This window comes from Eurypyga helias, unplaced genomic scaffold, assembly GCF_000690775.1.
Source record: "Eurypyga helias isolate BGI_N326 unplaced genomic scaffold, ASM69077v1 scaffold30609, whole genome shotgun sequence".
In the NCBI taxonomy this organism is placed as follows: Eukaryota; Metazoa; Chordata; class Aves; order Eurypygiformes; family Eurypygidae; genus Eurypyga; species Eurypyga helias.
The window spans coordinates 13,337-20,238 of record NW_010273276.1 but is presented as its reverse complement, the minus strand read 5'-3'; the positions used below and the strand labels follow the sequence as shown (position 1 = coordinate 20,238).

At 45.9% G+C, this 6,902-nt stretch overlaps 1 protein-coding gene across 1 annotated transcript in view; it reads left to right on the top strand.

Annotated features, from left to right (window-relative positions):
* The window catches only part of ARID5B (AT rich interactive domain 5B (MRF1-like)), a gene marked incomplete at its 5' end in the record, with an annotated part of 36,301 nt that overhangs the window by 17,913 nt on the left and 11,486 nt on the right, over positions 1 to 6,902 (top strand). The gene's annotated exons all lie outside the window — the stretch shown is intronic.

Below are 6,902 nucleotides of genomic sequence, written 5' to 3'. Positions count from 1 at the left end.
CTGCTGCCAAACACTCTTTCTCTGCAGCCATTGTTGCTGGTCAGAACTGTTGATTTCTTATTCTTCCCATGTAGATAATAACTTCCAGGGCTTGTGAAGCCAGCACGCATTGAATAAAATACTGGAGCTGGAATGTTGTTTTGGTTTAGTATGATTTTTAGAAGCAACTCTTTTTTTTTTTTCCCCTTTTCTCTTTTTTTTCTTTTCTTTTTTTCTTAGACAACTGAATATTAATAAAAGCTCTGAAATTGCAGGCTCAGATAAGGAAAGTCCAATCTCTTGTTGCTGGGCGTAAACAAGTTACATTGCTGGGGTCAGGAAGAGGTTGTACTTGCCTGTGCACAAGACGGCACAGCAGCGTTCTGCTCAATGGGCAGGTTTTCACCTCCTTTTAGTTCCTTACGTGTTGGCCACTCCAAGGGAGATGCTGCCGTCCCCATGGAGGGAGAGGTTGATCACCCTCATTTACAGGGGAACGTCTCCAGCATAAGGACTTGGGTGCACAAAGAAGTTGAGTGTAATGATGCTATAAAAGTTGGAGTCAGAAGCTTTCTGGAGATCGAGCCAAGCAGCAGACCAAATTGAGTGAGTTGCTGTGCACGTCAGATGGGGCTTTTCCCTGCCTTTGCATTGCAGACAAATGTTACAGATTGTTTTCATTGACTCATCAGATTGTGGGTATTCAGCTCTTCCCCTCCATCGTTACAGACCTGAGGGGCTCAGGGCTTCCTCTCGCACCCAACACAGCTGATGGGTTTCAGACTGGCAGTCTGAGTCTTCCCTCGCCAGATGTGTTTTGTAGGATGTTGTTTATTTGACAGAGGAGAGACCCAGGCACGCATGAGAGTTAGGTCTCTGTGGGTTTAGGTCACGCAGGGAACAAGCATTTCTGGGCTTTGTGTTGAAATCCCAGAGTCACCGAGAGAGCGCGTCTCTCATAGTTGTGGAAAAATAAATGAGCCATTCACAAATATTCCATGAACCCTTGTCTTTCTCTCTCCTGCTTTCATGGTAGTGGTTTATTTTTTTTACATGCAAAACCCTTGAATTGCACTGCCCTTCAATGCGCAGAGACTCATCCATGTGACTTACTCAGCAGTTACTCAGGGGTATGCTACAAAGTGCCACAAGCCCATCACTAGAAAACTTAAGCAGATTCATGATGCCTTCAAGATTCAGAAGCCTTTCCAGGCTACACAAAGCACTTCTTCTTGTCTTGAGCCAGTCTGAGGAAGGAGTCATCTTTTGATTTATGGTTAAGATGGATCTTAGCACACCAAAGAGCTCAAATCTGTGTTCTTGGATGCCAGAGCCCATTGTGTAGTTCTGGGTTAGGTCTGATTTGAGGCAGAACCTATTTTCCAGGTCTCAGGGAGGATGTCAAAAGATGACATTTGGAGAAAAGGCCTTATAGGAATTTGAGGTTAGCCCCGAGCTTACCTAAAATATGCTTCAGCAAATCTGGTCTGAAAAAAACGAAACACGTATGCAAAAACCCTCAGTGCCTGGTCCAATCTCTGGACTTCTAGCGTTAGGCACTTTTTTTCCACCACAGGAAAGCTGTATTAAGCCTCAGACTTGGAAAAAAGTAAATGAAATTGTCATGGTTTGTTTCAGCTGGTAATTCTAACTACAGCACCTGTAAATGTAATGCTCATTTATAGCCAAAGTGCTCAGATGACATTTAATCTAAAACTAGAACTGCGGTGCAGGAATACACATTCGTGATTCAGGACACACATACATTTTCTAACTTGGAAGTTGAGCTGTAAAGCTAAACTGGAAATTGAATTAAGCTGGGAAGTAAATGCTGAATAAACCTCATGATTTTTCCTTTCTGAATCCCACTGGCCTTTCCTTGCTTACTGGAGGCAGAACAGGCAGTTCCCTGACTTCACGGCTGTTGCTGCTGTTTGACTTAGCCTTGCCATTCATCTCTACAACTAGATCTCAAGGGCACCCGTGTTGTGTTAACTAGCTTTCTTCCAAGATGACAGAGAAGCTACTAGCTATTTGCACCAGCTTTAGCATATCAAGGCTGCTTAGGTGGCAGTGACCTTTCAGTGGCAGTGACCTTTCAGTGACGTCCTTAGGATGCTGAGGAGTGGAAGGGCACATTTGTCCCACTCAGGTATGGCATCCCTCCTTCCTGCCCTCTCCAACTTCCCCTCTGTAAGGTGGAGTTTCACACACACTCCTTCAGAGGGAAAAAAGGGGGGAAAAAAAGAAAAGGAAAAAAAATAACCAAGAAACGGATAGGGCAGAATTGCCTCTATCTAGCACATGCCATGAAGAAACGTTGCTGCTCTCTCAAGGTGCTTATAACCTCTGAACAGCCAGCATGTTGCTGCAGACCCATGGCACCAAGGATGGCCAAAGCTGAAACAAAGCCAGACTTTAGGGAATGCTCTGCTCCCCTCGCCACGCCTCCCCGTTTGGAGCAGGGGTTGTGGGGGTTGCTGCCAGTGTGCTACAGGTAGGCAGGGTGCTTCGGTCCATGCTTTGTTTCCCTGGTAAAAGGGAAAGAAAGATTTTTGTGTGCATTATCAACTGATTCATTTTTCATGTGGTACGGTTTGTGTTTCCAGTAACTGGTTTCATTTTAAAACAAGGCAAGGCTGCCAGTGTTTCAATAAGTGTTATTTGTATATTAGTTAGACAACTTTTGTTTTATTAATGATTATAATAATGACAGTGCAGGTTGCTGAGTAGAAGCAATGGGTGGTTTTATTTAAAGCAGAGCAGGCATCGTATAATGCCAATGAATGTGTTATTGTCACTGTAGGCATGGCTGGTCTGAACCTGCCTCTGATTGGGTTATTCCAAATAGGCCCAAGCACTTCATAAAAATGTCTTTGTCAGCCTAGTTTTCCTTCCAAACCTATTCATCTCTGTCAGTTTTTAATATTAGTACCAGGCTTTTGGCTATAGTCCATTAGTACTGTACTTAATTGCTCATGTTACAGATGATTACCAATATAAAAAGCATTAATGTTTTCCCATCGTGGGGCTGTTGTTCTGTGCACGACTCGGACGGTACAGTGCTTATGAGTTGTTGTTGTTGTTTTGGTCGTTACTTTCTTTGTCTGTGCTCCTTTAATCCATTTACCTTGCGTGATCACAGAAAGCTAGAGGCGCGAGTGGTTGGCATTAGCTGATTCAGCCTGAACCTTTCCTGTGAAACTCAGCAGCCCTTGTCAGTACCCTACATCTCTCTCTCTTATCAAGAAACCCTCAGAAACGGCTACTTTTCTGCGAAGCAGTCTGCGCCATTCTGCCTTCCCCTAATAATGCAGATGTGGTTTTCACATGCAGGGTTTGAGGTTTCTTTCGCTTTTACACAAAACACATGATGGGCAGCTTTAGTTTTTCCGGCATGAACGATAGGCTGTGTTTCTGAGGTGCTAGTGACGTTGAGTTAGGGATTTTTCATACATATTACACCACCGTGACCCCCTCAAAAAAAACCCCAAACCAACAACAGCAACAACACCGACAAAAAAACCCCACCCAACTTGCTATTTTGCAATGTATATAAAGTTCCCAATATAATGCATTGAACCACACAAATATACAAGCAGTTGCCTGTTGAGGCCTTGTTCTGCCTCCACGTCTGGCTGTGATTCATCTCGGTTTCCTCCAAAGCAAGCCCTGTGCACGAGCTGCGCACAAACACGCGTGGCCTGGGAATTGTGGTGTGCAGTGGCAACACTCCTCGGCTGCTTTGGTGGACACACGTGTTGGTATTGAAAGGTGCCCTGGCAGCTGGACAGTCCCATGGAGCAGTAGCCCTCCTGAGCTCTCTGGATGCCATGGGGAGCCTGGTTCCCTTGGGGTCTCCAGCAGGGATGGAGCCCAGAACCTCCCATGGGCCGTGCCTTGCTCTTCTGGTATCTTGAAAACCAGAATGTCCCAGTCAAACCCTGCTGGAGGGTGATTTATTAGGCTTCCTGCTCTCATCAAATTCAGGTGGTTGAGGGGGGAAGTGTTCTGCAGAGCCATGACCCCCTGGGGCTTGATGAGGACAGATAGGTGAGATGGGTCACAGCAGCAAGAAGCGGTTCTTCACAGTTCAGCAGAGTGGCTGTGCCAACGCTTTGGACACAGACCCATGGAGGGCCTTATTCTGGCTGTGAGCCCCTGGGTACCTGAAGAGGAGTCCCTTCCCAGGGGACTAAACCCCAGGAGACGCAGTTTTTTCTACGGTTCAGAGCCCGTTCTGCCATTTTTCTCTCTAAATCACTCACATAAATATTCTGTATTATCAGAAACACAAGGCGGGTCAAAATAAGTCCCTTACATGGTTTCCCTTTAACAGCCGTAAAGTCTCTCTACCCTAAGGATATTGTGCAGTAATTCAATATGCAAGAGAGCCCCGTGTTCCATGCAAATGCTGTTTGGTTTTGTTAAAGCGTTTGGATAACTTTGGTATCGTGTCAGCATTTCAGTGGAGTTTTGTAGGAAGTAGGAGCCAATCTTTTAGAGAGGACAAAAAATAAGAGGCTAGTATAGAGTCTACATGAAAATGCTTATGGTTATCTTCTAATAACGTTGTAATTAATAGAAGGTTTTGATTTACACTGTTAAGTGTGAAAACATCCTCAGGCAAAAATTAATCAAGTGTTATGTCATGCTGTAAACTACAGCTAGCTCTTTGTTTGACCCAAAAAATCTTGCCAAGCGGCAGTTTTTTCTTGTTGTATTAACTTGGTTGTTTTATTTTTGTCTTCACCCCACTTTCCTGCCCCCCTCCCGCTTCAGATCGTCACAGACTCCCAAAAAACTTTGCAAGTTGCAAATTGTCTCAATAGTTTTCCATCAAGCACAAATTTAAGCCTGAAGATAGATGAGGTGTCTCAGTCCTCTCTTTCTTTTCCTGGGTTTATGGTTTGGTGGTGGTTTTTTTTTCTTTTCTGTTTGATAAATAACAAGAGGTTTCTACTTATGATTTTCTGCCCTCAGGGCTTTATCATTAAGATTAAATAACTGTACTCTCAAGCATACCACTGAACAAACATCTTTTCAATTATGTGAGTAACAGATGCTTTAACAAAGGAACTATTGAAAATTCAGAAAGCTTCCCCCCTCCTCAAAATTTAAAAAGTATCAGATGACAGAGGAATGTAATTGTTTACCATTAAAACAGATCCTTAGCTGTCCATTCAAAACATCTGAGAACACACAGTTTTTTCAGAATTTCTTCAGGACTGGGTTTACAGCCTCCGAGACTTACTGGCCAGCACTGGAGTCAGCGGGAGTTCTAGGGTGCAAGAATGCTGGACAGTTGGGCACTGCCTTCCAGTGCCTGGAAACAGATGATCTCTCTCCTTGCAGGGAATTCTTTTCCCCAGCCCCATCCTTCTTTCCACTGGGGAGTTGTTCCAGCAGAACAGGGGGACATCGTGTCCTACCTAGTGCTCCCGGGTGGGTGGTCACCCAAGCAGAGGGAACTTCCCAGGCATGCCTGCCGTACACGTGTGCGTCAACACTTGCCGGGCACGGAGGCTGTGCCGTGTGCCCGGTGCTCTTGGGTCCTGGCACTCCTCGCAGCTGAGCTGGGTGCTCCTGGCTGGTCAGCGTCAGGCAAAGCGTGTCTTGCATGGTTACCTCACTTCTTGAAATCCAGGAGTAGGGACAGACTCTACACAGGGCGGCAAGCCTCTTTTCCATGCTGGGAGCTGAGTTGCCCCAGGAGGGTGCTGCGTGATGGGAGATGTGCCACTCTTTGCAGGAGCAGCACCAAGGGTGGAGGGTAAGATCTTTCCCTTCAGATTGCCCAGGTCCACTGGGAATCTCCGCCTTGTATTTTACTGTAGAACCTTGCTAATGTGGCAAGGGTTACCCCTACTTTGTTCAACTTTGTGCAACAGAGATGTGGCTCAGAGCTCCCAGAGAGGGTCAGCAGGATTTTAGTGTCCTTCCAGGAGACCTGCACCCCACAGGCAATGGAAAACGCTACCTGTAAGCTTGTCCTGAGCATAGGGACCAAGCACTGCAGGAACTGTATGGACCTACTGAGCAAAATGCGTGTCTGCCTTTAGATGCACAAGTGGTGGCTGTGGCCAAAACAGGCTTACAGTGATTTTGGTAGAGGGACCTGGGGACGCTGCTCTGTCCCCATCACCTTTCCTTTGAATCTTTCCCATGCAGTAAATCTGCACTGAAGGTGAAAGACAGGGGTTGTTCATCTCCCCCCGCTGAGCCATAGGATCGAGAGTGCCTGAGCTTCCCTTGCCTGGCAGTGCAGTTAAATCAACAGCTGTGTTTGTAATGTCACTAATTTCCAGTTTACTTAAAACAAAGTGTCTTTGAATTCTCTACAGCAGCGCCGTTCCCACCTTTCAGCAGTCAGCCATTCTCATTACCCACCAGCACTCCCAGTGGGCTGTGAGGAAAGTTGTTGATGAAAGGATGAAAGAGCCATTTCTTTAAGGAAGGAAAGTTCTTTGGGAAGAAAATTGAACTCAAACATACTTTGTCTTTGCTGATAAAATACATGCCAGTTTTGTACTTCAGACAAATGCAAATAATGCTATTGCTATTGTGCTCTCCACAAAAGCACGCGAGGCTTGCTTTCGTAACTCCTGGATCGTACAATGCAGTCCAGGGAAGTCAGGCTTGAGGAACGCACTGCCTGATTTCCTCAGTGTATTTTATATTCCCGTTTTGGGAAACAGGCTGAAACTTCAGAGGTTGGCTTATTCCTCTCCCCGGTTCTCTGCTGGGAATTTGTCGCTGGTGCCCAGGAGAGCTGCCTCGTGCTCCTGGCCATCCCCACCAACTGATTGCTGTTGAAGGTGGCTTGTTTCCCGTGCTTTGACTGGTCAGCATTGCTCCAAGTTTTACCTCTTTTCAAGAGCACCAGGGCAGAAAAGACAAGACTTCTCTTGGGATCAGAACTC